Source organism: Numida meleagris, chromosome 1 (genome assembly GCF_002078875.1).
Source record: "Numida meleagris isolate 19003 breed g44 Domestic line chromosome 1, NumMel1.0, whole genome shotgun sequence".
Taxonomy (NCBI): domain Eukaryota; kingdom Metazoa; phylum Chordata; class Aves; order Galliformes; family Numididae; genus Numida; species Numida meleagris.
In genome coordinates, this window is record NC_034409.1 from 109,721,313 (window position 1) to 109,748,315 (window position 27,003).

General features: G+C 41.2%; 1 long non-coding RNA gene across 1 annotated transcript in view; it reads right to left on the reverse strand.

Annotated features, from left to right (window-relative positions):
- Window positions 1-27,003, reverse strand: part of LOC110403793 — a 102,245-nt gene that overhangs the window by 43,773 nt on the left and 31,469 nt on the right. Inside the window, exon 3 of the long non-coding RNA XR_002441837.1 lies at window positions 2,983-3,148. This is a non-coding gene — a long non-coding RNA (uncharacterized LOC110403793). The remainder of the gene's footprint in view (window positions 1-2,982; window positions 3,149-27,003) is intronic.

Here is a 27,003-nt window from a genome sequence, read left to right on the forward strand (position 1 = left end):
CTTGATACTTTTGGACTTCAACTTTTAAGAGCGTGTTGCTTGACTATTTCAGCAATTTAGATAAGCTGGAAAATGCAGCAAGGACACACACCAACCTTCTGGTAATGAATTTGCTTCAAGATGCTTGATGATATATGGAGAGCAGCAGCTAAATCCAGGAATGACATATGCTGAAAGCTACTGCGAGTGATGAAGACCTGCGCTCGCGACAGTATATCAAGTTTAAAATTAGGCCAGAGAGGTGCTGGGGAGCCAGTGAGTAAAACGTCAGCATTTTACTTTAAGGACCACGATTTGAGTGGAAGATGTTGCCTTAATAAAATATGCTTTGTACCTACTCTTAGTAAATCACAGAGCAATTGACAGTCTATACAGGCGAGGAAGGCTGGAGCTCAGCTTGCAAGGAATTACTTGTCACTACAGATTTGAGGTTATTGGCAGACAGCCCATGTTGCCATTTAGTCCTCATAGCAAACATGTTTTAAAAAATATTTTCCATATAGACAGACACACTGTAGCCACTGAGACTCCAGAGAGCTGCCATAGACGCCCTACTACCCTTTGGATGTTCTGGTTTGATTTCCAGGTAATATAAATCAAAATAGAAATTACAGTTTCATCTTTGTGAAAAAATTATTAGGTGTCCACACAGCAAATAACAAAGAGCAGGGGAGTAGTTCACAAAGAATGAGGAGAAGCACTTTTCTGTTTCTTCTCCCACGAGCTACAGGCTTGTCCTCTGCATGGTGGAACAGGAGCATTTCTGATAAAGTGCCGCACTTGGATCTCTCTAGGGCCTTATGCTTTTGTCATGGGTAGAACCACAATACCTGCATACCAGTGTGAGCACAGGGACTAGGCAAAAGTGTGAAATTACATAATCATGATTTAGTACTGCCATCTTATATCCCATTAAATCTTTGTAATAACCAGTGACCAGTCCCATTCCCAGAATGGCATCATGGCATCTTTGTTTGTTATGGCTGCTCTTGCATGTACTGATCTACATCTAAGAAATCATATGTTTAGAAAAAGTTCACAAACTGGGAAGGTAAGTGCACTCTGACAAGGCTCCTTTACCCATGGTAGGCCTGGAAGTAAAAAGTAAGTAAATGTGAATGCAATATATATGTGAGAAATACATAAACACTAAGGTGCCCAAATAGCAGTGAGTGAACTCCATCTACCCTCAAATCCATCACTGCTTGTGAACTACTGATTGTTCTGTTAATTTTTCTTTATTTTTTTCAAGCAATGTGTAGAGACAGTCGAAATCATTGGTCCTTCATTGGGCCAAACAGGTACAAGGATGGGGTGAGCATTTGGATGGCTGGCCCTTCCATGGCAATTGATCTGTCAAAGTCAAGAAGCAAGGCAGCCAGGATGGCACAACCCTGTTGCCTCTCACAGTCTTGGAATTTGCTGAAGGAATTGCTGAGTAGGAATTGCAGGGTCTTTATCAGAATAATATCTTCAGCTGTAATGGGGGAAATGGTAGGCAGAAATTTTTTATACCTATGGCATTTGCTTATACGTGATTGCCATGTATTTTCTTGTCCTTCTACCTTTTGGATTTTAGATAAGAATATCTTCATACTTAAATGTCTGAAATAAACAAAAAACTTCCAAGGAAAAAAAACAAAACACGTGGATTTACTCATTAATATACTTTCTTTACCTTTCTTCTCAGAGAGTGGGAGTTTTCTATGGCCTGCACAGATATGCTCACCTACAGGATATTTTTAGCAGTGTATTGTGACTGCATGTTAGTCTCACTTTAGAGAGACCCTTAGGCTGTTGCTTTTTTGCAGGATCAAAAAACAGAATTGCACCAACTTCTGGGTGACTAATTGATGCAAATTCTACTGAAGTAGCTGGTGATTTTCCTGCTTTAAATTAGCACCCATTTAAATGCAAAAGCAATTTTTAGAAAGGGAAGAGCTAAGTAAAAAATGCTATTTATTGTATTTTTTTGCTAGACTGAGTCCACTACTGCCTTTACTTTTTCTTTTAAATTCAAAAGTTCAGAGGCCCTTGCTATAAACTTACTGTGCCATTGTTTAGTTGGATCTAGTTTGAAACTGCAAATGGACATTGAACAGCTGCAATGTCCACTTGCACAGCTGCAATGACTATGGTGGTTTCTGTATTCAGGATGGGAGATAGGAGGAAAGGAAGGAAAGAAACAGATGGAAGGCAGCAAGGAGACAAAGCATTTTATTACAGAAGGCCAACATTTCAGCATTCAGCTCTGAAATTAGCCTGAACTTCCTTCTCCACTTGTGTTTTTTCATGTCATTAAAAAGAGATCTAGAAAATTGTATGTTTTATCTTGGAAGACTCTCTTCACTCTTTGCTTACCCAAACACTTTTCCTTTGAAGTTTACATACCGCATGCCGATATCTGAGTGTCTTTTCATCTAATGTTAACAGGAGAAAAAAAATGATCCTAAAAAACCAGGTAATCTCATAGCTGTAACCTTCTTCATCAAACCCTTATTGCCCCACTAACTCTATTAGTTCTTTAATCTCAGTAATAGAATTGTGCCAAAGATAAAGTTTTAAGAGCTTTGGAGCAGGGATCACAGCATTTTCCTGGAGCTAGGACATGATTACAACATTCAAAGTTGTGATACATTAATAAAAATAAATTAATCTTCTATAACACAAGAAATATCTTGAAACATCTCTATTAACTCCACTGGGATTATATGAACTGCTAAAATGCTTAGAGAAGTATTGTATTGTGCTATAATTTATGCTACTGTGCTAAGGAGACTAGACCTGGTACCAGCCTGCTTATCTATCTGTGAATAGGTCAAGGATTAAACATTATCAGTGTATTAATAGACTTGCCTGGAGAGAACAAGAAGAGTAAATGCATCATCAATAAAGGCAACTCTGTTAAAATAAAAAAAATGTTGAATTTCTAAAGCGTGTTGCAAAGTACGTTGAGTACTCTCAGCTCTCAGCATTGCATACCTCTGGAAAAAGGAAGCACAGCTCTCCAGAAACTCCCCAGGTGAAATTCTGGTGTGAGTTGAGAGAACAGGGAGTCCACAAGAAGCCCATTCTACAGCTGAGTCTGCAGGCAATGGGGCTGGAGCATCTCCATTCCATGGGAGGGTAGCAGTGAATGCCCATGTGCCTAGGAAGGGCAAGAGGGAGGGTAAGATAGAAGCCAGTACCAGAGTCTATTTGCCTCTGAGATGTTTCTGGGTTTTGGTGGTAAGAAATTAAACAGGGAAGTTCAGTGAAGGCCCTGTGGGAGGATTTCCACCAAAGTTGCATGGCAAACAACATCTCTGTGGCTTAAGAAATTATTTATATTGTACTACTTAATCTTCCATGCTTTGTTGCCCAAGACTGACGGCAGGCCCTGCATGTCACTGCATGGCATCTGGTGACCGCACAGCAGAGCACACATGGTTAACACCTGCAACCACCCTTGTTTGGATTCCAGATCCCAAGGGATGACTATGATCAAAGCTTATTTAAGCTGCTGCTTTGTTTACCCCCCTTTATGTGTGACAACAACCTGTGCTTTGTTCTTTTATAACTGTATTATAAATTGGTTAATTGCTGCAACCAGCTAAACATGGAGAGTAGGGGGATGGGTTAACATTCAGGCACATGGCATTATATCTATCTATACAAATTCTCATGTCTTGCTCACCAGGTACAAATAGGTATTTGGAAGCTAAGCTTTATTCCACACAGAAAAAATACTTGTTTAACCTGAACAGTGTCGCTTAATGCTGACACCGGAAAGTCAGAAACCTGCACATCAGCAGGTTTCTTTTGTAATCTCTTGAGGTTCTACTTCAGCTGTTCTCTGCCCAGCTTGAATGTCTATTTGTCTCATCACAAATGATTGCCGATTTATTGTCAAGGGTAAAATTACCTACTCTAAATCTCTGGTAATTACCTCACTTACAAAAAATGATGATGAAAAAGGCTAGTTGGGTTTTTTTTTTTCTTCCTCCAGGATTTTACTGGGCTAATATCCTTCCATCCTAAATTGAGGCTAAGGCAAATTATATCAAATAAAGCTGCATTAGCATAATGCTAAGAATTTGAACTGAGGTTGTGAAAGGGAAGAATTTCAATGGTAAATCTGGAATTCCTATCGAGCAGCCTTTCCTTACCGCATTCTGTAAGCATGGAGACTTTACCTGACAAAAATGCACTGCCCATGGATTGGAGAGCCATGAGCTATATCAGTACAAGAAAACTGATCAGAGCTACGGCCTACTCTTAAATCCTGAAATAATTTAGGTTCATATCTGGTTGCACTCTGCCAGACAATGTTCACGCATGGTCCAGAAGCAGCATAGAGCCACGGCTGCTCTGTTCAGCAGCATGGATGTGGCCACTCGCCATGGGAGAAGAAAATGTAGCAGCATGGGAGCAGGTGGTGCCACTTCACATCCCTCGGCGCAAAAGAACTTGCTCCTGTCTGCTTTACTCTATAGAACAAGCATATCTATTTAGTATTGCCCAAGACAATACTTCAGTTTTTGCACCAAGTTTCACTTTCCTCCCTTCTGTCCTTTTTTTCCTTTGGATTAAGTCACAGCTTCAGTGCACTCTTCTATTCTCTTTTTAGATCAAGAAACTTAACCGAGTCTAACTGTGCTCAGATCGAGCACAGTTACTCAAGGGAAAAGTACAATCTAAATAAAATTAAATGTAGGATTATGATGAACAGAGAAGGATGTGATTAACACAATCAGTTAACACAAGTCTTCCTGCATGGAGTGAGACCTACTGCATCCATGGAAAATTCTGATTAAGTTAGTCCTTTTATCATGGATGAACGTACAGATGACCTATAGCAGTCACTTTTTGTATGACAGCCTGCCTGTCAGCTGCTTGTTGTTGTACCACAACATTTCGGCTATGTAAAAATACAGTGATAACACCAAAAATTGATACCAGTCCCAGAGTTGTTCACAGGGTTGGCCATATATATCTCTGTGAACTGTAATCTTATCAAAACCTGACTGAATTAGGAAATACTGTGAGCACGCATGTTCATAGAGCAAGTCTGTTCAAAAGGATTAAAGGGAGGAAGAAGCCAGGTACACACTCTTTTATGAAAGCTTATAGAGGTATCAAAGGGAGATGTGGTTGTTTTTCTGCTCCTTTTGTTTGAACAAAATGCATTTGGCATCTATATTGTATGCATTGGTTTGTTTGACGGCTGTCTGCCATATGGCTCTCCTCCTTTTTTCCTGACTGCAGATCCATGTTCTCTAAGCAGCATAAATCAGAGTGACAGGTAAAGTAACAGGACTTTTGTCAAAAATATATGCACTGATAGTAATTTAAAAATTGTTTAAAATGTAGATTTAAAATGTAGCGTGTACACTTTGTGGTCTGAAGAGAGACAAAATTCATTTCCACCCTTTCCACTGCATTTCTGTGCTCCATCCCAGTGTGGCAAACACTACTCTGCACCCAGGTGCAGGTTTCGTTTTTTTCACTCCATTTCCTTCCAAAATGTCATTCTTTCAGACAAATGTCCAAAACCTCAACATTCTACTCCACATGAAAAAAAAGACTGCGCAGCTTTCACCAAAATCATACTCCTTCCTTCCTGGGGGAAGATGTTTGTTTCTTCTCATCTGTGCTATTTCCCTCAAAATAAGCCAATTTTGCTCTTGCAGCCATTCCTCCTTAAGACAACAGCTTAAAATATTTACCTTAATGAAATCTGAACACCTGCCTTACTTCAAGAACATCAGTGCTTTATCTGAAGGAAATGCCCTTCAGTCAGACCAATGGGAACTGTTCTGTTTCTAGTCACTTTTGTCATCCAGATTCTCCTTTAAATAAAATGCTCTTCATCAGTAGATCACCGGGTCTTGAGAAGGCTTACAAAAGGCCACTGAAAAGAAACAAGAGCACAACATCTGGAGGCTGCAGGATCTGCTGTGCCCAGTCTCCTCCCTGGGCTGGAGGCAGCTGTGCATCCTGCTGACTCAGACTCACTGCGCTTTCAGACGAGTAAAATATGACTAAAAAGTGCTAAAGTCAGTGTTCATCTATAATTAAAATTCGCCAGCTATATCTAAATGAGTTCAAAATACTGTTTCCATAAAACTCTATTTCTATAAACTGTTAATTTTTTTTTTTCCAGTCAAAGAATGGTTTTAATAAACGCGGACAAAATTATTTGTCACAGTATTTCTTACAAAAGAAAATGATTAAATTGCTTCAGTTCCTGACCTGACGCTTTTGACTTCTGAGAAGCTCTTCTTGCACAGCTTCCCCTTGCAGGATTTCCCTGTTGTGTATAGGCCATTGGGACCAATCTTCCAAGCCCATCACAGCTCCATTGCAATAAAGCTCTTCCCCACAGCCACCACGCTCATAGAGCTGCACAGTGACAGCAACAGCCCAGCACAGCAGGTTTGCTCCATGAGCTGTATGTAGCACCAGTGCAGCAATCAAAGACCAGATTTCAAGCTGAGAGATTTTTCTGGGGAGATTCCAAAGAGGCTGCTGGCTGCTATGCAAGGCGATGAATAGGTCTCAGCGGTGTGACTGTCCTAGCCACCTCGTTTGCTGGGCATGTTTCGTAAAACTATTGGACTTCCTATTGACCTCCAGGAATACAAATCATTTCCTCTGTTTCATTGTATTTACCATGTGCTAAATAGCATCAAAAGCATGAAAATGATTACAGAGGGAATCTCAGTCCTATTGGTGTCACTTTATCGCAGTTGGATGAAAATCCCAATGTAAACGTTTTCTTATGTGTCCAACAATCTATGTTAAGAATATGGCTTTGGAGAAATAGAAATTATAATTCTGTTTTCTTTCAAGTGTGACAGACTTTTCTATAATTGTTCGTACTGCTCATTACTGACCCAAAACTCAGGCCAAAGAAAAATATCAAGAGACTGGCCCATATGGCAAACATTTGCAGTCATGCTAGGCATTAAATGGATGGATGAGCAGATGAAAAAAGGATAGCTGCAGATTCTGATGCTGAAGAAGGCATAAAGCGTGTCCTCTGAGTTGAGAGGAGGAAGAAACACTACAAAACGAGTGACTTGGGAGTGGGAGGCAAAGGCCAAAATATTTTTATTTATTATGAAGAAGAGAGATCTAAGGGAGTATATGTGCAAGGAGGCAGGGCATCTGCATGGAACGAGATGCACCAGATCCTAGCTCTGCCTCCCAGGCAGCAAGTCTCCCTCCCCAGGCAGCAAGCCAGTAGGTTTGGAGGACACAAAAATGGAGGAGGCCAGCTCTTGGGAGCCAAGCAGACTTTCAGCTTCAGCTTCTCATCCTCTAGCTACTCTACTGGTCTTCCTAGCCTCTCCAGCTCCTGATTTGCTCCTTCATCCTCACACAGGCTCCCTTTGCCAGCTGTGAGATACTCACCCATTCTTATGAAACTATGACCATATTTGCTTACATGATGGCTTGTAAAGATAACATCATGGAATAACAAATTCTCCTCTCCCATCATCTTTGTTTTTCTGATGTTAAATAATGTAGTGGGCTGTGGCAGTGCACTATTTACCCTTTTAGGATATGAATCGCAATCAAAGTAATTTGATCCCTGAGCCCCAGTTACAGAGGGACCATTGCAGTGTTTGGCACCCAGCCCATGAATGTTGATGCATCTGAATCTCCCACATGTGTTCCGTGCTTCCCCTATAAAACTTTACGTATTTCCACACTCCTTCCAGAAGTCATATATTATTTACATCAACAGTATTGCAAACATACCAGAAGTGCACTACAGTTTTCTCTGGAGTTCAGCTGGCTTTTCATGTTCCCCAAGCCTTAAAGTACATTAAACACTCCTGCTTTGTCTCCTATCTCCACTTTACCAATTACACAGCCTCTTTATACAGAGCAGTTCTGCAAGCAGGTGAAGGTTTGTTTACTCACATAATGCAGGACAGCTTCTAAGCTAATAATTCTGATTAAAAAAAAAAAAAAAGCAGCTGTAATGGCAGTAAAAAACAACAGAAGGAGTTGAGTAGCAGTATTTCCTTTTCTGAACATTTGGCTGGGTCCACCTAGAAGTAAAGAACTGATAAAAAGAGAAGATCACTAGTTGTGATCACAAGGAAGGAAAGCTGAAACTGGCTGTGCGGTTATGGCAGCTGGTAGGAGCAGTGGGGAGGAAGAAGAGGAGAAGGAGGAAGACAGCCCCACAGTATCCCTGCCTGCACAGATGGGCTGCAAACTGATCCTCCTGCAGCCACTTGGAGTGCTGGGAAATCACTTACAAGTCTTTCTAAGTCTTTGTTCTCAGTTGGGTCCCTTGTTGCTTCAGATACTGATCTGCTTTCAAGCCATGCTGGGCAAGCATAAGAAGGAAAATATTGTTCGGGAGAAGAGTGGAATACTGCAGTAAGTAACATTTCTAGAGAGCACATTAGAACCAGATGTTCCACTCAAAAGTATTTGTGGTCAGGGACTATGCCGAGAAACTAACTGCTATAAAGGGAAAAACACAGAATTGCAGCACAATGAATACAAGAAAAAGTTACAGCAAGAGGGGGAAAAAAAAGAAAAAAATGAAGATTGAAGAAGGATATATTGGGTGTCTTGCAATGACAGCTGTAATTGCAAGTTAGTTTCCAAGTAAGAAAAGGGCTGTATCCAGCTCCCATCTCTTCCACAAATGTGCTGCTGGACTTTGACCAAACTATGCAGGCTTCAGCTCGGTACTGACTAAGAACTTTAAGCTTTGCCACAGTGAGGGTTTTATTTTCCTCTCTCACTGTGCCTTAGTCATAGAGGTGGAGGCAGCCCAGGCATGGTCAGCTCTGGAGTGGCAGGCAGGGAGATGGGCAGAGCCATCTCTGCAGGGCACTGCACAGGGCGCAAGGAGGAAGAGGAGGAAAGCAACTCTCAGTCCCTCAAGTTCCTTCCCAGTCCATCAGACTCTTCCCAGGTAGAGGACTTCTTGCAAATGGAGGTTGGGCTGCTTCTCTGCCATTTTGAGGATCTACTGGGGATAGATTCACTGATGGGCTTAGGTCACCTGCATAGCGTGGTGATGGAAGAGATGGAAAAGCATATGAATAGAAACATACAAATACATGAGCCAAAAATGGTAATGGCAGAGGAGCACAATGGAAGAACAGCCATACTGTTCCCATACTGATGTTCACCTGGCTCGATCCCCTGTGTGTGGTGAAGTAAGGCCTATGAGAAATGATGCAGACACTGAGTGGTCTTCTTCCAGCTTCTGGTCATCAGAGATAGAATGACTTCATCCTGGACGTCATTTTTAATAGAAGCTAATGGCCCCATCCTCTCTGAATCTTCCTCATCAGATTTTGAGCCTATTCATTATTTTGGTCTCTGTAATATCCTATGGCCGAGTTGTAGAACTTTGCCACATGCTGGGTGATGAAGTGCTACTTTTTAAACGCCCAGCTGATTATTTCATTATCCATTATTCTTACATTGTCAGGAATGAAAATTAATCTCTTTCCTCGACTACTTATTGTTATTCATACTGTTATCAGGCTTCATCTCTTCCTCAAGCTGAAAATACCTGGTGTTTTTCACCTTTGCTCACACAAAAGGCCTCCATTCAGTGAGCCTGCTTTTCCTTCATCTGGGCCACTTTCAGTTCTCCAGCATAATATTCTGGGTGGAGATACACCATCAATTTATATAACTTTTTCTCGTTGCTGTTTTCTCCCTATTCTTCTCCTAGTACTTACTTCCTAATAATCTCTTTGACCACCGCTGAGCAATGAACTGATTTTCACAGGGACTTATCAGTAATGACTCCCAAATCTCTTTCCTGAACATCAGAAGCTAATTTAGAAACTGTCAGTCTGTAAGTGCTGCTAGGGTGCTTTTTCCCCATATGCATCCCTTTGCATTTATTGACATTGAATTTCTTCTGTCATTCGATTGCCCAATCACTAAGCATTGTGAGATCCTTCTAAAAAGGTGAAAATGAGAAAATTGACAGTGAAATCTGGCCAATTTCATGTTAAGCATATTTGTAATTTCATGGGAAGCATAGTCGATATGTGAAGCATACAACTCAGTGAAAACCACACCTCTGACTGCCAAAAAGTCATGGGAAGTTCATCTCATAGAGGATCTGATTTATAGAGAAAAAAAAATTTTCATTTAAATATGGCTGAGAGAGGTGTGTCTTTCCAAACCAAACATAAAATCTAAAATATCTGTGATGTGAGAAAAGCTGGATTTTGCCATCAGGCAGTCAGCATCTGCTCATTGTCTCAGAGGGACAAACTATGCTTTTGCAATTCAGAGTGTATTGACATCCTAGTCAGGACAGCTACATCCTGACAAGACTACACCAGGTCTGATTAGACTGAATTTGCACTTTTCAGTGTGCTAACATTCTGATGTAGAGAGCACCGTATGTTTCAATGGCTGGCATCCCCTCCCATGCAGGTGGCTGCTGTTCACATACAGCATTCCCCTGAAAATAGACATTGGCGATTATTTTCATTAATAGCTTTCTGTAATGGTTTGTGAGCCAGCTGCACAGGCAGTCTGCACCTTCAAGCAGTCAGCTGCGTCACCAGAAGTCATGACCCACTTGCCAAAGGAGGAAAATGTTCTCTCTACATAGCAAGAGAGCTTAATAGAACTTCTTACCACTACAACAAGTGAGTTTAAGTGTTTAAGAGGCAAAGCAGACCTGACACCTCTATGTGGGTACCAGGAAATAACTGTAGGGCTATGGATCTCCCATGGAAAAAGCTGAGATGGAAAAGCATGGAAAGATCTGTGAAAGATCTCATGCCATGTCCTGTCCATCTCAGGCAAAATCATAGAATCATAGAATGATTAAGGTTGGAGAAGACCACTAAGACCACCTAGTCCAACCACCAACCCAACCCCACCATGCCCACTGCCCATGTCCCTCAGTGCCACATCCACAGGGTTCTTGGACACCTCCAGGGACGGTGACTGCACCACCTCCCTGGGCAGCCTGTGCCACTGCCTCACCGCTCTTTCTAAGAAGCAATGTTTCCTAATATCCAAACTGAACCTCTCCTAGTGCAAACGGACAAGTCCAGTTGCCTTAACTCCAGGAAATTTAATTAAACAAATGCACAGAGTTGTGCTTAGCACACACAGACTTTTATCCCTATAAAATGTGACTTTGCTGCAGCTAGTATCATCACAATTCTGAAATCCCATGTGGAGCATTTTCCATGGAACTGCATGCAATTACTTGTCCAGGCTCTTCTTCTGCTGCTGCAGAATGCAAGAGCACTGCCTTCAGCAAGAGTGGTAGCAGGCACATAGCAGGGAAGAGAAAAAAAATGTGAATTAAATGCCACTTAATCTCACTTAATCACATTTCCTTCCCTCCTTGCCCATTGAAAAAAAAATAGGAAAGAAATAAACTGCCTGAAAAGGAAGACCATTAAGTCAGTTTCAAAGTCAAGCCAACCACTATTATCTATTTCAGGACTTCCTGCCTTACTTATCTCCTTTTAATTAACCTACTTCTGACCTGGACCATGTGTTTGCCTGGCACACACAGTCCCATTCTGCAGTTGCTATCAGTTAAATAAAAGAATTTGTAGTAGTGTTTGTGATCAGTGCCACTGCAACTGCATGTTTCCTGTAGCAAAGCTGAGGGTGCACACAAGTGAGGAGAGAGAGCAGATGTGGAACCAGAGAAATGCAGTGGGGAAGGAGGGTATTGCCAAAAATACTGCACATTGAAGAGGCTGATGAAAACAAAGTGGTTGATCAGCTTTCTGTCTCCCTGCTTATACAGCTCAGATGTCTGGACACAACCCTGAAGCCAAAGGGAGCACAATCAGCAGTACTTCTATTTGTTCTTATCTTCTAAAGCACAGATTTGAAATCCTCTTGTGCACAGCAACAAACAGGCCATTGCCGGGTAACAATAAACTTGCTTCCTAAACTTAGTCCATTCCTTGATTAAAAATCCGAAAATAAATCTGATAAAATTCTTGAACTCCATATAACACCTACAGGTCTCAAATGTTTGTTGTGCAAAATGCAGCAGCCCACAGAAATATGTAGCTTGAACTGCCAAAGATTTTATCTCTGATGATTTTAGTCACAATTTGATGGTGGCCTGCACAACAAAAAGAGAGGAGTTAATCCACTTAGCCAACAAATCCCATCCTCCTGAAAGCACAGAGGATTGGGTTAGGGCAAAATTGAGCTTGAACAGTTCCCCTTCCAATGCAGTAAATTACAACAAAAATGCTGTACAAATAGAAGAGTTGAAAGGTGGAAGGAAAACAGGATTCTGATGCAAGAAAACAAACAAGAATGGGGAGGATGAAATGCCTATATCTAGGCAAGAGTTTTGCTTTAGAAATTCTTATAGAAGTGAAAACCTTGTTGGTAAACAGGAAGTTGATGCTACAAACAGATAATTTCACAGCTGACTCCTTTTCTTCCCAATTCTTTTCCTTATTGTGTTCCAATAATTAATATAAAATGGTGGTTATTCGGTACAGGAACTCTATATGAATTTGAACTAAAAGGAGTCAACTATGAACAGTAGCAACAGTGATTTTGGTGGACGACAGGTCAGCAGCGAGCCAGCAGTGTGCCCTGGTGGCCAAGAAGGCCAATGGGATCCTGAGGTGCATTAAAAGGAGTGTGGCCAGCAGGTTGAGGGAGGTGATCCTCCCCCTCTACTCTGCCCTGGCCAGGCTTTACCTGGAGTACTGTATCCAGTTCCGGGCTCCCCGGTACAAAAAAGAGAGGAATCTCCTGGAGAGAGTCCAGTGGAGGGCCACAAAGATGATTAAAGGCCTGGAGAATGTCCCCCCTGAGGAAAGGTTGAGTAACCTGGGTCTGTTCAGCCTTGAGAAAAGGAGACTCAGTGGGGATCTTATTAATGTTTATAAGTTTCTTAAGTGTGGGAGTCAAAGGGACATGGCCAACCTCTTTTCAACTGTCTGTGGGGACAGGACAAGGGGAAATGGCCATAAACTTGAGCATAGGAAGTTCTGTACCAATATGCGAAGGAACTTCTTCACAGTGAGGGTGACAGAGCACTGGGACAGGCTGCCCATGGAGGCTGTGGAGTCTCCTCTGGAGATATTCAAGACCCGCCTGGATGCCTACCTGTGCAGCCTGCTGTAGGGAGCCTGCTTTGGCAGGGGGGTTGGACTCGATGGTCTCTAGAGGTCCCTTCCAACCCCTAGAATTCTGTGATTCTGTGATTCAAGAAGAGAAAAAAGTAAAAGGCAGTTTAGAAAAAGTTCCTCCATGGAAGGAAACTCATGACTGAAAGAAGCCTCCCGCTCTGGAAAAGAGTGATCCTGAGCAGCTTCAGAGGTGATGCTCTTGCACTGTTCCTCTTCTGTCATAGCTTTGCTGAAATACATCACAGTCCCAAGCAGAGAGATTATCTGAGATTCTGTTGCCAACCTGTTTACACACATATTGTCAGATGATAAATGCTGGCAAGTCTTCATCATCTCCTGTGTAGCTGCTGAAAATGTTTTCCAGAGTTTCTCTGCCAGGTTGTACAGTACAGTGCCCCATGCCTCAGTTCGCAGTGAGACTGCACACCTAACCCTGCAGGCACACTCACAGGCACACGTACAGTGCATGTATGAATGTATACATGTATATGCACATCTGGCCACATGGGACAGGCACACCAAGCACTCCCACAAACGCAATCAGCACAAGTGATCCAATAATGTCTGTCCTAAAGGGATCTTTCCCTGCATCTCATTGTGTCCTATACCCCTCTGAATGCAAGATGCTCCAGAGATAGGTCAAGGGGAAGAGTTTAAAACTAAAAGAGAGGAAATTTAGGTTAGATATTAGGGGGAAATTCTTTTCTTACAGAGCAGTGAGTCCCTGGCACAGGCTGCCCAGAGAAGCTGTGGTGCCCCATCCCTGGAGGCGCTCAAGGCCAGGTTGGATGGGGCCCTGGGCAGCCTGAGCTGGTGGGGGGCAGCCCTGCCCACGGCAGGGGTTGGAGCTGGGTGGGCTTTGAGGTCCCTTCCAACCCAAACCATTCTGTGAATCTATGATTCAGTGATCCTCCCCATCGGGCAAGGCAGGAGGTGCCACCAATGGGCTGAATGTCTCCTGGGACAGCCCAGGGAGGGAAGAGGGCTAGAGTCCTTTCACTGAGTGACTGTGGCACCCGCATCTACCCATGTGCTCCTGTCATTGCTCCTCCATGAACTTTCGTGTCTGTGGAAATGATTCTTTTACCACATAACCTACCATACACTAGGAAATGAGAAGAATGTGGGGGTATAGAAAATAAGTTCCCATAAGGCCAAACCAAAAATGTGGTTTGATCATGATTTTTCCTTTTTGTTCAGGGTAACTGTACTTCCTGAGCATGGTTATATTCTGGCAGGCCGGCTGTATCTCCAGTGGTGTGAGCAGGCTCTGCTTGAACACGGACATCATGACTTTCTCTGACAAGAGGGCAGCAACGAATGAAATTGAAATGCAAATTGCCTTCAATGAAAAGCACATACCTGGCAACAGCATAGCTATGTGCCACTTGCTATGCCAATTAGCAACAGGATTTCTCTGATCTGAAAGATAGGAAATGTAAGATCCCAAGAGCAGAACACAGAAAACGTCATACAGCACTGCTAAAGACCATTTAATCAATTGCTTCCCTCCAGCTCTGGTCATTTGCTTCCCAGAGTACTCTTTTGTCTCTGTCTCTTTTAGGAAGGAATTTCTGCTTATTGTCTTCTCCTGACCCACACCAGCCCCTGCCTGAAATGGGCAAAACATCTGTGAGGACTAAAAAATTTGTTGCAAAAAAGAGCTTAAAAATTACTGGGAGTGTTACATCCAATGCTTTAGAAATGTTTCGCTTCAGAAAATGACACTATTTCTCTTTAAAAAAAAAAATCTAAAGCATAAAAGGTTAAAAGGATTAAATAGTCCCAAAATGAAGTTGAAAAGATCTCCTTTTAGTATAAAAAAGTAGTTGTTTCACAAAAAGATCCTTAGAAATATTCTTTTTGTCTCAGCATTGTGCAAGTGCTTTTCCATTCTCTTAGTTCAATTGCTCTTCTGAAAAAGCTAATATTCACCTCTCTCTTCCACAGCACAAATTCAAAGCAGGAGTACCTCTGTCTTCCCAGACAATACTGCACTCTTTCCTAAAAAGAATTTCTTTTGAAGTTGAGTTGTCTTAAGCGTGAAATCTATAAATAGGCACTGAGGAAGGTGACTTGGGACAGCTGTGAGATGTATAAAGGGCAATTTCCCTACTCCTTGAGAATAGCAAAATTGGTTTCAATTTATTTCTGTTCCAAACACTCACAGCCATGAATCCAGATGTCTGTAATTTTCCAGAAAAGGAGCTGGAAAAGCTCCTTCAACAGGGAGGCAGGACTTCTTGGAGATGGTTGCGCAGCCCAGTCTGGGGTGCTCAACTGCAGATCATAATGGAGAAGGGTGGGGAGAAGGGCACAGCCAGGAGCATAGCTCAGTCCTCCCAGCCCTTGCTCAAATCATAAGAGTTGCAGCACAAACCCTTTGTCACAACCAATGCCAGAATTAGCCATTTTAATAGTTACCAAAGGTCAAGATGTGCATCCTGATGGAATTACCTTCCCACAACAAGCACAAGAGGTACTGCAAGTCAAAGCATTGGGGCATTAATAGAAAGCAGAAGGAAAGCGTTATTGCCACTGTGGTAGATATATCTTTACCACTGGGTTATTTGTGATAATTCTGTCTGAATATCCAGGTATGAGAGTCCTGATGGACAAAAAGCTGGACATGAGCCAGCAGTGTGTGCTTGCAGCCCAGCAAGCCAACAATATCCTGGGCTGCATCAAAATAGGAGCAGCTAGCAGGGAGAAGGAGAGGATTGTGATACGGCAAGGGGGAATGGTTTTAATATAAAAGAGAGAAAATTTAGGTTAGATGTTAGGAGGAAATTGTTTACGTAGAGGGTGGTGAGGCCCTGGCACAGGCTGCCCAGAGAAGCTATGGTGCCCCATCCCTGGAGGCGCTCAAGGCCAGGTTGGGTGGGGCCCTGGGCAGCCTGAGCTGGTGGGGGGCAGCCCTGCCCATGGCAGGGGTTGAGGCTGGGTGGGCTTTGAGGTCCCCTCCAACCCAAACCATTCTGTGATTCTATAACTCCACGATTCTAAATCAAACCTTCCCTGCTTACTGTCAACTGCAAAAGGACGTTTAATTTATATATGTAAAGAGCTTCCACTCAGACATCATATCCTCACTGTAATTCCAAATAAACAACATTTAAAACTGCAGCTAACAAGACTTTATGTTAAAAGCCTGATGAGTAATCCATCACTTCACCTGTCTTCCCAAATTATGCATGTTTAGCCAAATAAAGTATTAACATTCTACATTTTACATACAGCACTGCTGGATAAAATAATCCACTGTGACAAATGTTTCCAGAGGGAGGAAACAAAAAAAGACATGTAAACTGTTAAGAAAGCTGATGTAATGCACAAGAAAGTCCTGGAGATTTCCTAGGCAGAAGGCTGAGCTTTCTGAACACCTTGCTCATATTTTCTGAAACGCATTCATGAATTGCATGAATTACTGAATATCACCACCGTGCATTTGTGGCATAGAATGGCAGTGAGGGCCTCTGGAGTGTCCTCTGCACTCTTTTCTGTTACAGTGGGTTTCACACCACACTGAAAGAAGTAGCTAGAGATAGGGGAGATGAACACGGATAGAAAGAGCTGGAAATTGCATTCCCACGAGAAGTATGGCGTGGAGCTGAAATAAACTGCCTTGTGTAACTGTGGCTTCTCACAAAAGCAGCCTGAGAATAAGCAGAACAACTGATTCAGAACAGACCAGCAGCAAGCACATTAAAAAGCAATGCCAGCTTGTGAAATACAACCAGAATAGCAGCGAACGCTGTGACACATAGTCAGGGAAACAGGCTCATTACCTAACGCATATGTTTAGAAACTGTTTCAGTGGGAGATTTTCTGGTGATAGGTACAGTTTGTTCCTCCGACTCATTTAGCTAGGTATTTTCACTGATAAAGGAAACACATAAACCAGCTGGAGCCAAATGGTGACACATTAGGCTGAAACTGTCACCAGACCCATGAGCTCCTCCTGAAGTGCTGTATGTGACAGAGTGGTTGCCCACTGAGGAACCAAAATGATTGTTGAATCAAGAAGTATTTTTCATATGCTTAGACAACGTCTTGCACTTCTGTCACCTTATATTTACATATGAAATCTTAAAGCCTGTGAGAAACTATTTACAAGTGCCTGACAGCAAGGCACCAAGGGGAAGAGGGAGTTTGCTGAGGCTCCTTGGACAGGCTGTGCTCTTGCAAGTCTGCCTTGGCCCTGGTTATGCTTTTGCCTCCTGCCATGATGTAGATGAGCCCAAGCTCCATTGATTTTCCTCTAATGGTACCACCCATCCATGTCCTGTCAGTAAGCTCTGTCACTGTCTTGCTAAGGTGTCTGCAGGCTGTGCCTTGGAGCATGCCATGCTCTGGCTGCTCCTCGCTTCATCCTGATGGACATGATGGACCTATTAACTTCTTACAGGCAGACTTTTTAGCTGACCACTAGGAGCTCAGAGGGAAAAAGTCTGGTAAAATGACAGCCTGGGGATGGACAAGGTACCACTCATCCAGTTTTCCAGTTTATTCTGACACTGGTTACTGTCCCATGCCTACTGATTTTGGAGTTTAAGTTTTAGTTCCAAAATCATCTAGAGCTTATGCTGTAGAATAAGCAGAGTTTCTCCTTTTGTATTTCAGTGCTCTTGATGTATTTTTCTCCATTCACTTATTCAAGCCCCAGATAGGATTTCAGCATCCTGCAGCAAGTATTTCTGCTGTTCAGCTTTATGTTGGAAAGCCTGCTGCTTTTCATCTGTTGCTCCCTGCCTTTTGCACTAGAGGAACAATGTCTTCTGGGCAGCTCTCAGAGTCTCCGTTCCCCTTCTCCATAGCGCTTATAAATCCACACTTACCAAAACTCAGTTGGTCCCCTCCCTACCAGGCCAGAAAGTCCTCACTGGGCTCACATTGGACTGCACCCCCACAGAGTAGATGTGACAGCTGTCCCTGAGGAGCGGAGTCACAGAGCAAGGTGTTGTGCCCTGCTCCCCTCTGCCCTGTGCACGCTGGAGCTAATGCAGACACTCTTTCAGACCCCAGAGATCACTGACACATTGCCAGAAGATGTCCATAGGTGGTCACCAGGTCCTTGCCCAAGGTCTGCACATTTCAATGGGCAGTGATGGTGGCAGCCATTTCCCAACCAGCCCCTTCCAAAACTTCAGCCTTCCTCAGACATGTTTGTTTTGACTGTTCCAAAGTTTCCTCTCCCTTTAATAGATGGCAAATACCTTAACCAGCACAAACAGAGAGCGCATACCATCGGGTGGAGGGACAAAACAGATGGCACATGAGTCACTCCAATTTGCGAAGTCAGTGATGAAAAGCGTTCTTTCTTTAGCATCCTACTGGATGCTTTTTTCAGAGGACAACTGAAGAGCTTCACATGGTTCCCTACAACATTCCAGGTGAGAGAAGCATTCACTCTCAAATCCTTTCTTTGTATATCAAAAGTGGCTCAAGAGAGGGCTCAGGACTGTGGCAAGTCCCACATAAAAGTACTGCTTAGCAGTCGCTAGCTCCTGAGCAATGATGGGGGGGAGCTGAATGATGCCGCAAAGACTCCAATTGCCGTGCTCTTCCCCAGGGCCATGAGCTCTCAGTACTCCTTTGGTATATTAAGCTTCCTTGTCAGCTTTTTCCACCTGCTTTGCTATTTGCTTTTAATTCCCTGTGCCTCGCAGCACTAGGCATGTTCTCTGTTTTCTTTTTTCTTCTTTTTTTCCCCTCCCACCATCCTTCATTGGGTAATGGATTTTTTATGCTAATCCACATCACTGAAATATCATGAATGGCACAAGTAGGAGTAGAAAGCATTGGTTATGTTCTTGCCAGGAAAGATCCTCGGCCTATTGAAAATAATGATTATTTACACTGTATAAATTGGATTTCTGCCACGAACAATATTAGAAAGAAAAGGCACTGAGCAGTATTGCTCTGCTGCTGAGTGTTCATTGTGTTAAAACAAAAATAAACATAATATCAGATAGCTACCACCTGGAAACTACATTATGTATTTGGGTGACAATACAGTCCCAATCTGTAAACACATTTGCACATGATTACTTTTACACATTGCAAGAAATTTCCTTGGAATTCAGTGAGTATAGCATTAATAGCTTTTACTCATGTTTGCAGATGACAGTCTTGGCTTATGAGAATAAGCACAAGGTAATTATTACTAACAAATGAGCTTAATTAATTCTGTCCTATGATTTGGGGAGAGGGATTAGTTGTAAGCAAAGACATTCAATCAATTATTATGTTATTTTTACTTTAGCTGTCTAAATTTAGCATTCTCTAGATAAAGAAAGAACTTTCCATACATATCTAGCAGGGATTCTCTTTTTCCAAAAACAAGCCATATTCATTCCAAGAACGATCAAAAATTAAAATTTGAATTTCAAAGCAAAATTGCAATTATTGCAAACCAAAATATTTCACAATGATTTTCAAATGTGACACCTGCCAAAGTCCAGACATACACAGAGAGACTTTTTGATTTTGTTATTCTTTCCTTTCTGCACTGACGCAGTAAAATAGATAATATCCAAATTGTTTTCATTTAATTGCCTTCAATGATGTTGAAATTCCCTCATCTTCGAGAAAGAAAAATGAAACAATCCCTTCTTTGTGTCGCTTTTTAAGCACTGGAAAAGCTTTTCAAAGTTTCAATAGCAACCAGCAAGAGAAACACTCAAAAAATGTAAAAAAAAAAAAAAAAAAAGCTGCCTGTGTGGGCAGGGGTGCCTGTTCAGCTCTCATATTACTGTCCCCAGTTGCAAACCAATATTTAACACTGTTAAAATGTCAAAGCAATCAGCATTTGCTGGTTTTAAAGTTTACAAAAATTTCTTCAGAGTAACTATGTAGTGTCAGACAGAACAACATCCAGGCAAATCCTGACTCTTGGGGACTCTGGTTCTTTGCATTGGAGCACCAATAATAATGAGGATTGGCAAAAAAAAAAAAATGCTTCCAGAATGCTCTAAGCAGCTTTAATAAAGAAAAATGTCCTTACCTTTACCTGAATTTCATAACTGCAAATACTCATCACATTGCACAAGCTCCACTGTTTGTCTTATAGTGACTGCAAATGGGAGAACATACTTACTGACTCAAGCAGGTTTCAACGGGGGAGGTTTAGGAGGGAGAAATATATTTTTTTCAAAGTGATCACTGATTCTGTGTGCCCCCATCTTTCCACATCTCATGTGTGGGATTTTACAGGGATCTGATTTTCACACATTGTGCAAGCTCGGGCCGTCTGAACGTATTTCACGTTCAAAGTCTTCCACCAGCATATTTCTCAGCATATGCAATATAGTATATGGAAACCACACTGTACATTTGTCACGCATGCATGCAGATACCACATAGCAACATAGAGAATGAAAAAAAAAAACAATAATTCAGTATGTTAGTAGAAGAAATAGTATAAATTTAGTCTCAAATATATTTAAAAAAAATTAAAAAAAAAAAACATACAATTTCTTTATTTCTAGTGATGCAGTCCTGCTCTTCATCTCCACAAAGCGGTATTTTCATGCCAACTTTGCTCTGGTAAATTGGCTTTGATCCTTGTCTGTGTTACCCTCTGGTGCACACAAATACAGTAGCTGGTTTCTATTGTGATCGCAGTTCTCCACTGTGAGCGGAAGGGATTCATGGCCTCTGAGGCCTGGGCTGCTGCCAGGCCACAGATCTATTGCCAGGAGCTTTGTTAGTGCTGTGTGGCCACCTTACTGTCCTGCACTGACGTCCGCAGGCTCAGGCTAGGCCCATCTCAGAACAGCACTTCAACTGCTGAATCCGAGGAAGGTTTTTCCACGTGAAAACCCAGGGTGCAGGGACAAAATTTTATCTGGATGGCTTACATATAAGTAACTACCAGTGTAGCTGTACCCTAAGCTCACCAGGACTCTCTGCAGGGCGCTGGCACACACAGACAACTTTAATATATTCATTCGTTCCAGTATATGCAACTAAGGCATTAGTCCGTGATTAAGACTGAACATATTGATATCAGCTGTATGATCCGTTCCCCAGACCACAAAAAAAGATGTGTGACCACATGGTGAACATCTGCACTGCCTCTTTTGATGACTTTTCCTTCTAGATTCTTGAACGGGAAAAACTTTGTATTCATATCATCATTTGCATTTCCTCCATATGACCGATGTATTAAGGAATCCTGAGTTGCCACGTTACTCATTTTTTTCCATGGAGAATGATTTTAGACAATAAACCTTACCTCATCAGAAAGCATGAGAGGGATATTTGGACTCAAGCTGTTGCTAGATATATCCTGGGACAAAGATAAACCTCAGCGCAGTTGATTCGCGATTGCATTTTAATCAAGTTATCCCCGTGTTTTGCCTCCTCACTCTATATCATCCTGGTTGCCCTAAATCACCATACTTCATGAGAAGACCACTCAACCCACATCTGCACAGCATCCTTTCGTTTCCAAGTTCCTCCCACGGTTCTGAGACAGCATTTTTTCAATTTTCTTGAAAAGAAGCTCTGGTTATGGACACCACCCTACTTTCCTGCTGACATCCCCTCTTGGATGTGTTTCACATGGCCCCATGGTAACAGCTAGGCTTGTCCATACACAAATCCCTTGGTCACCCTCAGCAGTGAGGTCAGAGAGGTTTAAAGTTCACATAAATTTCAGATGCAAAAGATTCATTTACTATTTAACAAATGCCTCCCATGGATAGGCTAATGCAGCATTCAGTTTACGTATCTTGTATTAGCTTTACAATTCACTTTCAGTATGAAATCAGGATCCATATAACTTTAACTTTGCAAAATTCTGTTATTATCAGGATTTATTTCATTCTCTTTAGCTATGCAACATGATGCAACAGGGAACAGATCAAAGGATTACTGAACTCAGGACAAGACTACTACTGATTTAAACCACCTGGTAAAAATATTTGCTTCAGTCCAAGGCATGCATCCCACAGATCACTATAAAATAATAAAAATGTACAGCCTACAGGAATACAATGAACTATAACAGCAAACTCAAGCTGTTGAATGAACAGTATGGCCAACAGCTCCCAGAATGGTTCGTTGATTAGTCAACACCAATGCAGAAAAGCTTCATGTGGATTATTTATGGTTCACATAAAGATCACATTATTATAACATTTTCCTATTCAGTCAGAGATAATAAAAGACATACTCCAAATCAATATTTATTATTTTAGTTTTCCTTCCTCCCTGCTGCTAAGCTTGACATCCTTCTCCTCCCCATTTATAGCCTGCCATTGTTAACTGAACCCCTTCACAACCTCTGAGATAAGTATCTGTAAGAGATCCATATATCACGATAGTAATAAAACAGTCCCTTGAGACACATTTAAACACAATTGAATATTGTCAAGCTCTGAAGACAAGTTGTTCCCTGAGGAGCAAAACTACTGAACCTTGATTTCCTGCCGTTCGACATGCCCAGCTTTCCTATTCCATCCCAAACACTCCCTCTCTGCTTCCAGTATCGTAAGTTCACCACATGTCCCCTAAGTCATTTTATAGCATCCTTCATATCCTTGTAACATCTTGCCTTGCAATACCTCCAGCACCCTTCACGTCTCTCAGGCTTTCTGTTGATCCCACTTGTTTCTCCTTCATGCCCATGCTGCCATTTTACATCTTGCCACAACACGTACAAGGTCAAGGCTGGAAATATACATTGGAGAGGTAGTCAGTCAGAAGGTGCCTGCCATCTAGACACTTCAGGGCTGCCAAAAACAACACAGAGCACTAAGTTGTCCAGACAAGTCATGAAGACAACCTCTGTTATTTTCTCACCTGACAGGCTTTGTTCAGAACTCGAACAATAAACAGGATTGCTCAAAACACTACTTTTATGTATACAATTTCCCTGTTCTAAAAGAAGGAAAAGAATACAGAAATTATTTAGAGTATAGGAAAAGTCTAGGAATTAGACATTTAAGCCAAACAAGGCTGCAGTATGCACAGTTCCTTGTACAGCTCTTATAAACGAAGTTTAGCTGCCTAAATCTTACTGATTTATACTCTTTAGGCAAATATTGAACTAATATCATGATTCATGTCCCTAGTCATTCTCCAAAGCAGCACTGTGTTCCTTCCACTGTGTTTTAGATGTGTGCAACAGAATGTTACTGCTTGATCCAAAACATGTTTTATGACTTGCTTCCTTTTCCTTTGGAGTAGTAGAAGACGTTTTTGGCAAGCCTGACTGCTTTTCAAAGGTTATCAGAACAAAAGAGTCAGCTTCTAATTTCATTTTCTTGGAGGAAAGTTAGAGGGTGGGAGGGGAACTCATATTACATCCCTCCGTGAGCCAAAAGTAGTGTCCTATAGGCATACTCTGGCCCTATCTTTTCTTTCACAAGAGTAGTTTCATGTTTGAGTTTTGTCATTCAGAAGGAAAAAGTGAGAAGATATCCTTAAAGTGACTTTGGTACCTATTGATCATTTTCCCTAGTTAACTCCGTAATTTATTTGCTATCAGCATGTTCAAGGCTGCCATTCAGCTGCCTGCTAGCCTCCAGGCGAGCACTGAAATTTTCTTGGGACGCCTCTGCACATAGCAGCACCTCAAGACTAACAAGTCAGCCAGGTCTCCAGCTGCAGTCAGGGCTCCTGGGTGCTGAAATGCAGACTGGTCTCACCACCCAACTCCAGCACAGCAACCCAGCCTGGAGAACGATGGCTTTCTGCCACCCCAGGAGGGCCACAGGCTCTGACATCACATCATCTGATACACAGATAGATCTGCTTTAGCTTACTTTTTACATCCATCTTGGCCAGAAGAAGTGCTGTTTATCAGTCAGCACGCCCACTGCATGGCCCTTCACCTCCTTGAGGAGGTTCTTCCATGCCTTCACACAGGATTATGTTTAAGGTTGCCTAGAGTTCATAACCCTGCACTGTCATCATTTTATTTCAGTTTTTGGGTTGGGGCATATGTAGTGTGTGTGCATACTCATGAGCAAAATAAGGGATGGAGGAAGACAAAAGACTGGACCAGATCAAAGCTTGCCTGCTCTGCAACTTTCCTTAATAAATCTCAATTATTCAGATAGAGACAATCCTTAGTTATTTGCATCTCCTATCTTGGTATTAGTGTATGGCACATGTTTGGCTATTTATTTATTTGTTTATTTATTGAGCAATCTACAAGCTGCATGCATTTGTCTGTCACTTCCTCTTTGTTAAGAAAATCTTAATCTCTATCAAGAAGAGAGAAAGAAGAAACTACACTTACCTTGACATCATACAATGCGTTTGAACAGTGAACCTCCCCCAGTGCCCTATAAGGAGTTTATAAGTAATTTTTCCAGTTACTGAAAATCCTATAAATTTCTTTCTTTACCTTTCAATACAAATAAATCCAAGTCTCATGCTCTGCAAGAACAAAATGTGAGAACACATATTGTGCAGACACATTGTACAATACTGCTAACATCTGTTCCTGTAATAAAAGAGAGCAGCATTTTAAGCAATAATAGAAATTAGAAGAAAATGTTGAAAATATGGTTCTTCATTGGTTTTATTGTAACAGGCAACCTTCTGTAACACACCTGAGATGTAAAAGTCTATTGCTTATCTTTCAGCACTGAAGTTCTGGCATTCTGAGTTCAGCAACTCTCATTATCTTCATCTTCAGACTTTCACTATCCTTTATCCTTATGTGTTTTAGAAATAGATTAGATTACTATCACAGAAGTATGCCTTTTTTTTTATGTGTGATAATACAACACTGCCACAAAGCTAGATAATATGTGTTGGTGATGCAAGCCAGTAGTCTTTTATTCTTTTATATCAAATTTGAGGAAAAAAACACTTTTTTTTATCTATTGCATGAATAGGTTGACTGGGTTTGTCAGAATAAAACAACAGCACTTAGACTATCAACTAAAAGGTGTAGAAAGTCCTCAGAGGCATTTGGTTAAGACTGATTGTGCATATTTTCCTGAACTGGGATCATATTAAAATTTGCACTACTACTCTGTTAACTGTCATTTAAAATACATGTCAATATGCCTAGAAAGCAAATTTGCAGTCTGAATTTCTCATTCAATCTAAATTCAGAAATTGATACATTCAGTCGTTGTTTATGGAGTACACTGTCCCATTGGTCTGAATTACAAATTACTGTTATAAAAATCTTTGTCCTGAGGAATTTGCAGTCTACCAAAAGAATACCCTTAAAATGATGAAATAATGCAAGCAACAATTTTTTTTTCCTACTTATTGCATTTTACCAACAAAATGTCACCACATTTCTAACGGGAACTTTCTAAATTATCATCACTACCATTCAAAAATAATGAAAACAAAAAAACCCTCTGATAATCAAAGGCCATCATTAGCCCAGAAAGGTGAATTTGACGGAGTCAGTCAGCTCTGCCTGGATTTAAGCTGACTCATTTTAGATGCCGCATTTTTCAAATGGAATGTGCTCAGTTACCACGGGATAATAGACTCTTCATTGAAAACACACTCAAATTCTCCCGCCTGGGAGTTCTAAATGAATTTATACACAGTTTGTTCTTCATATATATCAGCCAATGTGCATTATTCAACGAGAACAAAAGCCAATTTTCCAATGCCTGAGAGTTAAGAAGAGTTAACGTGTCAATTTTTCTAACTCAGTGTTTTACAATACAATCCCACTGCTGTATAAATCACTGATAAATAATAATCTCCTTGATAGTATCTTCACCTTCTATTAACCAAAATGTTCTTAACTTTAAATTGCAAAATTAGATAAAGAACTATTGCTCTGTCATGTATTACATGCACTCTTCATCACTATTATTCAATGAAAACAACAAGATTCAACCTGTAGGCCGACTGTTAGAGAATTTTAATCAACCTCTATACTGGAAAATTTCAATGGGAAACAGAAGCAGATGAAGATCTACAGATTAAGTTTATATTTAAAAGAAAATCTAGATACAACCATAACTTTAGTAGGCTAATAATTTGGAAAAGAAGTTACTATTTAGAAGTGTAAATCAGTGGTAGATGTCTTTTTATACTATTACTATTTACATTTCTATTACTGTTAGTAACTCTGCATTTATTTCACATATGCTAACTATATATAATGTGGGTATATTTGCAACAAATTGTGCTAAAAATGTCATGTGCTAGCCTAGCAAAAATAAGGCAAATAACAGCTCCAACAACCAAAGTACACAGTGAGTCTCCCATATAGGCCTCTCACAAAAAAGCAATAGAAAAAGAGCATGTGTTCAGGCCTCCTCAAAAGCCAGTAAATTCTTTGATTACAGAGGTGACAGAGTATTTATTCGTGACCTAGAGTGAGAATCATCAGCCGTTGTCACTGTCTTACATGACAAATAATAACAATGCTTTCTGATGGTGATTTTCCCTATAGATGTCATCTAAGTGATGATCTACTAATAGTGATAATATACCGAATGGCAGCATTCTTTCATTTGGCAGTTTGGGGGTTTTTTTTAAGTTTTAAAATGCATAGTTCTAAAGAAAACTTTAACATATATAAGGAAGTATTGCATAAAATTCATTGCTTACATACACACACAAATTTGATTTCTACTCATTATTTTTTCCTTCTTCACCAGAGAAATTATTCTGAGCTCAATCTTGCTCTTCATAATTCATCTTTCAGTTGTGTCCTCAGCTTTGTAGCTTCTGTATATATTTTCATCTTGGGTCACTGTTAAGGCACACTGAGTCCCCTCTTTGTCAGAAAAGAGCACAACAGTATTCCATGAGAGCCACGGACACTGGATGCCTACACTCTTTGACTGTATTCTATTTGGCATAATTTATCCAGCCATTCAGCATTAAGATCAGGCACAGTAACACATCCATTGCCAGGATTATTTCCAAACTC